This window comes from Hibiscus syriacus, unplaced genomic scaffold (assembly GCF_006381635.1).
Source record: "Hibiscus syriacus cultivar Baekdansim isolate YM2019G1 unplaced genomic scaffold, ASM638163v2 tig00000205_pilon, whole genome shotgun sequence".
Classification (NCBI taxonomy): Eukaryota; Viridiplantae; Streptophyta; class Magnoliopsida; order Malvales; family Malvaceae; genus Hibiscus; species Hibiscus syriacus.
Window position 1 is genome coordinate 591,151 of NW_024061773.1, and position 7,127 is coordinate 598,277.

Genomic DNA, 7,127 nt, shown 5'->3' on the forward strand with positions numbered 1-7,127 from the left:
TTTAGAAAAGAAAAATTTTGAGTTAGAAGTTAAGCTTGAAGGCTTAACAAAAGAAAAAGAATTAATTTATAAAAACAACCTATTATGTTTAAATATGGCAAAATGCTCACATTGCCATTTTCATGGTCATTTAGAACATACTTGTCCTTTGAGGAAAGGAAAACGTTTTAAAATTAGACAAGTATGGGTTCCGAAAGGAACAAGGGGCATTGAAACTAATGTTCAAGGATCCAAAGCAATTTGGATACCAAAATCGAAATAAATGTCTCTTGTAGGTGTGTTGGAGCAATGGTGATAAAAATGATGATATTCAAGATGCTCTAGCCACACTTGAAAAAGGAATGGGTAACCTCTAAGCTTAATGCTTTTAATTTTGGTTATATGGTTGCTCATTTGATTTTAAGCATGCATGAGTTTTTATATTGAATGATTATGTTTTGTTTTAATCTCATGTATGTTAAAAAGGTTTTATGATGAACATTTTAAAGTTTTAATGATTTTTCATAATTTTTAGTTCATCATAATGAATTTTGGTCAAAATTGGTTTTAATGCAAATGATATCTCTCTAACAATTGATATCAAATTTTAAAGGCTTTGATTTTATAAATTTTAATTTTTGGCCTAAATTTGAATGTTTATGCATGTGGTCTAAATGAAAATGATATCTCTCTAGCAATTGATATCAAAATTTTCAAAATGCATAACATTTTTGGAAAACTTTATGCAAATGCACTTAATTTTAACAATTGGTATTAATATCAAATTTCAACAATTGGTATTGCATAAAGTATTTAAGACTTGGATATATTGAATTTCATGTGCCTCTAACATGTTTGTTATTCTTTGTAGAAATTCAATATTTTGTTTAAGTGTCAAGAACTTAAAAGCTTAATTTTGTTTGGAATGTTATTATTAAGGGGGAGCTTTAATTTTTCAAATGATTTTTAAATGTCAATTTTATCACTTATTCTCCAATGTTATTTTAGAACTTCAAAGATTGAATTATTTTTTATATAACAAAAAGGGGGAGAAGTTTGGTTTGAAAAATTCAATTTCTTAATGAAAAAGGGGGAGCTTAACATTTTCATATATTTTCGAACAATTAGTATCTTTTTCATTAAACATTTTATTAAGGGGGGGGGGGTTTGCCAAAAACAATTTTTCAAATGTTTTGTTATATCAAAAAGGGGGAGATTGTTGAACTATGTTTTGATATAACAATTTAAGGCAAAATGTTTTTGGACTTGAATTGAATTTGCAAAATGTTTTTGGATTTGAATTGAATTTATTCAAAGTTTTCAAAAGGTTTCAAAAATAATTCAAAGTCCATTAAATTCCGATTTGAACAAAAATGCTAAAGGGTGTCAAAGTGCATCCATGCATCCATGCATCCCTGCAGTGCATCCATGCATCCCTGCAATGCATCCATGCATCTGCACTAATGCATCGATGCATCATGCAATGCATCCATGCATCCAAACATCGAATGCAATTAATGCATCGATGCATCTTGCTATGCATCGATGCATCCTTGCCATGCATCGATGCATCCTGCGATGCATCCATGCATCAAGGCTGCAACGGCTAGTAACGGCTAGTTTATTTGAATTTAATGAAGGGGCATCGATGCACCTTGATCATGCATCGATGCATCATGTTATGGGCAGCCTTTTGAGTAGAAAAATAATCCCCAAACGACTCCAAAACATCCCCAATGGATATATACAACATCAAACACATTCCAAGCTATAAATACAAGCTAAGGACACTTGAAGAAGCAAGAGAACAACTATCCAAGCAATTAATCATAAGAGAAGAAGTTTTTCATTCTTATTTTCATTCTCTCTTGTAAATATTGTTCTTGTGAGCTAAATTCTTGTAAACACCTACCTTTGAGAGGTTTATTTGTTTACTTCTTTTATCCTTTTGTAAAGGGGAAAGGTTCTAGCTTATCCCTTGTAAAAGCTAAGGAAAGGTTCTAGTTTAGCCCGGAAAAACTAGGGAGATTGTAAGGTTACTCTTTATCCTCAAAAGAAAGAACAAATTAGTGAATTTGTTGGAAAATCCTTGGTGAGGAGCTAAAGTAGTGGACGTAGACTTTGATTGAGAAAGTCGAACCACTATAAATCGCTGTGCAATTCTCTATCTTTCAATCTCCTTACTCCCTAAACATAAAACCATTCCGACCCCTCTTTGCAAACCGTTCCGGTTGTCGATTCGAGCTTCCGAAAATCCTAACACTTTGGCCTCAAAAGAAAAAACAAATTAGTGAATTTGTTGGAAAATCCTTAGTGTGGATAGCTAAGGTAGTGGACGTAGACTTTGGTTTATAAAGTTGAACCACTCTAAATCGATGTACAATTACTTTCAATTTTCTGCAAAAAGCTTCCACAAAATTTTAATTGCCAATTCACCCCCTCTTGGTCGATTCCGTCAATCGATTAACTCAACAATTGGTATCAGAGCCTAACTCATTTGAAGGTTTAATCGCCTCTTGAGTTAATTCGGGAAGAGTTACATCGATAATCAAAGTCATCAATGGCCTCTACTTCAAACTTCGACTCCGGTCTCGATTCGATGCCCGTCAATAAGCCTCCTTTCTTCAATGGGGCTAACTATGCCTATTGGAAAAATAGGATGATGTATTTCATTCAAGTAAGTGACATGAGAGCATGGAATGTCGTAGAAGAAGGATACATCAAGCCTCTCACTCATCCAAGATTGTGGAGTGAAGGAGAGACAAAAATGTTCCAGCTCAACTCCAAAGCCATCCATATCATATTTTGTGCTCTTGGACCAGATGAATACGGAAGAGTTTCATCTTGTACAACCGCCAAAGAAATATGGGATAAACTTCAAGTCACTCATGAAGGTACCGATGAGGTAAAGAAATCTAAAATTAGTATTCTAACGCATAACTATGAAAATTTTAGGATGAAACCAAATAAAGATATCAAAGCTATGACGGATAGATTTTCAACGATTGTCAATGGTCTCAAATCATATGGAGAGATCATTTCAAATGAAAATCTTGTGAGGAAGTTAGTCTACTCCCTTCCAAAATCGTGGCAATCAAAGAAGACGGCAATCATCGAGTCTAAGGACGTAACGTCCTTAACTCTTGAAGAACTAATCGGTTCCCTTCTCACTCATGAAATGATGCTTGAAGATGAAGTGGACCTCGATAAAATTGACGAGACACCAAAGGAGAAAGAGAATAAGAAAAACATTGGAATTGCTCTAAAATCCACAAAAGATGAGAGTGATTCGAATGGTGATGATGATGACGAAGAAATGACATTATTTACCAAACGATTCAGAAAGTTGATGATGCCTAACCGAGGAAGAAAATTCAAAACGTCATGAAGGCTTCAAAACTGAATCAAATGAGAAAGACCTGATCATTTGTTACGAATGCAAAAAGTCGGGGCATGTTAAATATGATTGCCCACAATTGAAGAAAAAGGGTCAAACCAAAAAAAAGCACAAGGCTCATGTAGCTACATGGAGCGATGAAGAAGGTTCCGATGAAGAGGAACAAGAAGTTGCAAACTTGTGCTTGATGGCTATCGGGGAAGATTCTAAGGTAACCTCTAACTCATTCGATTTGGATGAATTATCTTATTATGAGTTATTAGAGGATTATAATGGGTTGGCTTCGGATTATAAGACTCTATTTTCAAAATACAAAAATGATATTTCAAAATTGAAAAACGAAAATAGTCTTATATCCAAGACCAACAATGAGCTTGAAACTAAGATCAAAGAATTGCAAATCAAAATTAATGATTTTTGAAAAGAAAAATATTGATTTGCATAACTTACTTTCAAAAGTTCATGATGATCATCAAAAGAAGATTGATGATCTTAAAACTTCTTTTAATAAGGTTGGAACAAAAAAGTTTTGAAAAATGTGAGAATTCAAAATCCAACTTTGTTAAGAAAAGTTTTAGAAGCTACAATCATAGAAGTCCTCAACGAACCTTGAATGGTAAATTTATTAGGAGTATATGGGTTCCTATAGAATTCATTACTACTAAAGATAAGGATGCCCTTTATAAATGGATACCAAAGGGGACAAGGATTTTAGAAACTAATGAATATGGACCCAAAAGAATTTGGGTACCAAAAATTAGAAATTAATTTATGTTTGTAGGAAAAGAAGCATTGCTACAAGGCACGGAAAACAAATCCAAATTCATGGTACCTTGATAGTGGATGCTCGAGACACATGACCGTGGACAAAAACTGGTTCATAGAGCTTAACGCCAAAAATGGAGGAGAAGTGACTTTTGGTGATGATTCAAAAGGTCACATTGAAGGTATAGGTACAATAGGTAATACCTCTTCCATACAAATTAAAAATGTGTTATATGTGAATGGATTAAAGCATAATCTCTTGAGTATTAGTAAATTACGTGATAAGGGATTCAATGTCATATTTGAAACTAATGGTTGTAAAGTCATTGACATTGCATCCATCTAATAGGATTATGCTTGTTGGTCATAGAATAGGAAACATATACATGGTGCATTTAGACTCTATAGAAATGACTAATTTATGCCTAGTTGCTAAGGATGAGCATGATAGTTGGTTATGGCATAGGAGACTAGGACATGCTAGCATGAGTGTTTTGCAACGGTTAGTTCAAGGAGAATTGGTTCGAGGGCTGCCTAAACTAAAATTTGATAATGATAAAATCTGTGATGCTTGTGCTAAAAGAAAACAAAAGCAAGTTTCTTTTAAATCCATTAATGATGTGTCAACTAGTAGAGTATTACAATTGATCCATATAGATCTTTTTGGGCCAACTAGGACTACTAGCTTGGGTGGAAAACAATATGCATTTGTCTTGGTAGATGAATATTCTAGATATACTTGGGTTCTATTCTTAAGTACTAAAGATGAAGCATTAGAAAATTTCATCACATTTTCAAAAGTAATCCAAAACAAAAAAAGGTTACTCTATCACAAGTGTTAGAAGTGTTCATGGCACTGAATTTGAAAATCTTGGATTTAATGAGTTTTGTAATTCTAATGGTATTAGCCATAATTTTTCAGAACCTAGAACCCCTCAACAAAATGGAGTTGTTGAGAGGAAAAATCGAACTTTAGAAGAAATGGCTAGAACCATGCTTTGTGAAAATAATTTGAAAAAATATTTTTGGGCGAAAGCCACAAATACCGTTTGTTATGTTGTAAATCGAGTAATGATTAGGCCAATTTTAAAAAAATCCATATGAAATTTTCAAAAATAAAAAGCCTAACATTAGTTATTTTCATCCTTTTGGATGTAAATGTTTTGTTTTAAACAACGGTAAAGAAAATCTTAGCAAATTTGATGCTAAAAGTGATGAAGGAATTTTTCTGGGTTATTCCTTAAATTCTAAAGCTTATCAAGTATTTAATAAAAGAACTTTGGTTGTAGAAGAGTCTATACATGTTGTTTTCGATGATAATATTCTTCCGAGGAAGGATTCTTGTTTGAATGATGATGTAGGTATTATAAATACAAATGACATTAGACATGACGTTGGAGAATCATCATCAAATGAAGAAACGAAAGATGAGGAAACTCATTATCCTCTTGAGAATCCAACCATTGAAGAAAGGTAAGTATCTTATCCAAGAGAGTACAACTATGTCAAGAATGGTGAGATTATAGGTGATCCATCCAAAGGGGTAACAACTCAATCTTCTCTTAGAAATATTTGTAATTATGTTGCATTTATTTCATGCATAGAGCCTAAGAATATTAAAGAAGCATTAAATGATGAACATTGGATTATGGCTATGCAAGAAGAGTTAAATCAATTTGAGAGAAGTAAAGTATAAACATTAGTTGAAAGGCCTAGTAATAAATCTAATTTAGGTACTAGATGGGTATTTAGGAATAAGCTTGATGAGAGTAATAATATAGTGAGAAACAAGGCTAGACTTGTTGCTCAAGGGTATACTCAAAAAAGAGGGCATAGACTATGATGAAACATACGCTCCTGTAGCTAGGATGGAAGCAATTAGAATGTTATTAGCATTTGCCTGTTTTCATAAATTTAAACTATATCAAATGTATGTTAAAAGTGCATTTTTAAATGGTTTTATAAAAGAAGAAGTGTATGTGGAACAACCTCCAGGTTTTGAAGATTCAAAATTTCCGGATCATGTTCTTAAATTGACAAAAACACTTTATGGTTTAAAACAAGCTCCTAGAGCTTGGTATGAAAGATTGTCAAATTTTTTAATTGAAAAAGGTTTTTCAAAAGGGAAGGTTGACACTACATTGTTTTTAAAGCATAAAGGTAAAGATTTATTAGTAGTTCAAATTTATGTTGATGATATAATATTTGGTTCTACTAATGATGTTCTTTGCCAAGAATTTTCTGAGCTAATGCAAAGCGAATTCGAAATGAGCATGATGGGTTAGCTCTCATTTTTCTTGGGACTCCAAATCAAGCAAAGAAAAGATGGCATCTTCATCAATCAAGCTAAGTACGTCAAAGATATCCTCAAGAAGTTTGGACTGGAAAATGGGAAACCTCATGAAACTCCCAATGAGCTCTTCTACAAAGCTTGACTCGGATGAATGAAGTAAATGTGTAGATGTTAAATTATATAGGTCAATGATTGGATCTCTACTTTATCTAACTGTAAGTAGACCGGACATTATGTTTAGTGTTTTCTTATGTGCTAGATTTCAATCATGCCCTAAGGAATCACATTTACTAGCTGTTAAGAGAATCTTTAGATACCTTAAGGACACTCCTAGTTTAGGACTTTGGTATCCCATAGACTCTAGCTTCAGCTTGCATGCCTTTTCTGATGCGGATTATGAAGGATGCAAATTAGATAGGAAAAGCACCCCTGGTACTTGCCAATTCCTTGGAAATATGCTGATTTCTTGGTTTTCAAAGAAACAAAATTGTGTTGCATTATCTACCACTGAAGCCGAATACATTTCAGCTGGTAGTTGTTGTGCACAAGTTTTATGGATGAAACAACAACTTTTTGATTATGGAATTGAAGTAGGTACCATTCTTATCAAGTGTGACAATACTAGTGCTATTTGTCTCACTAAAAATCCCATCCAACACTCTAGAACTAAGCACATTGAAATAAGACATCACT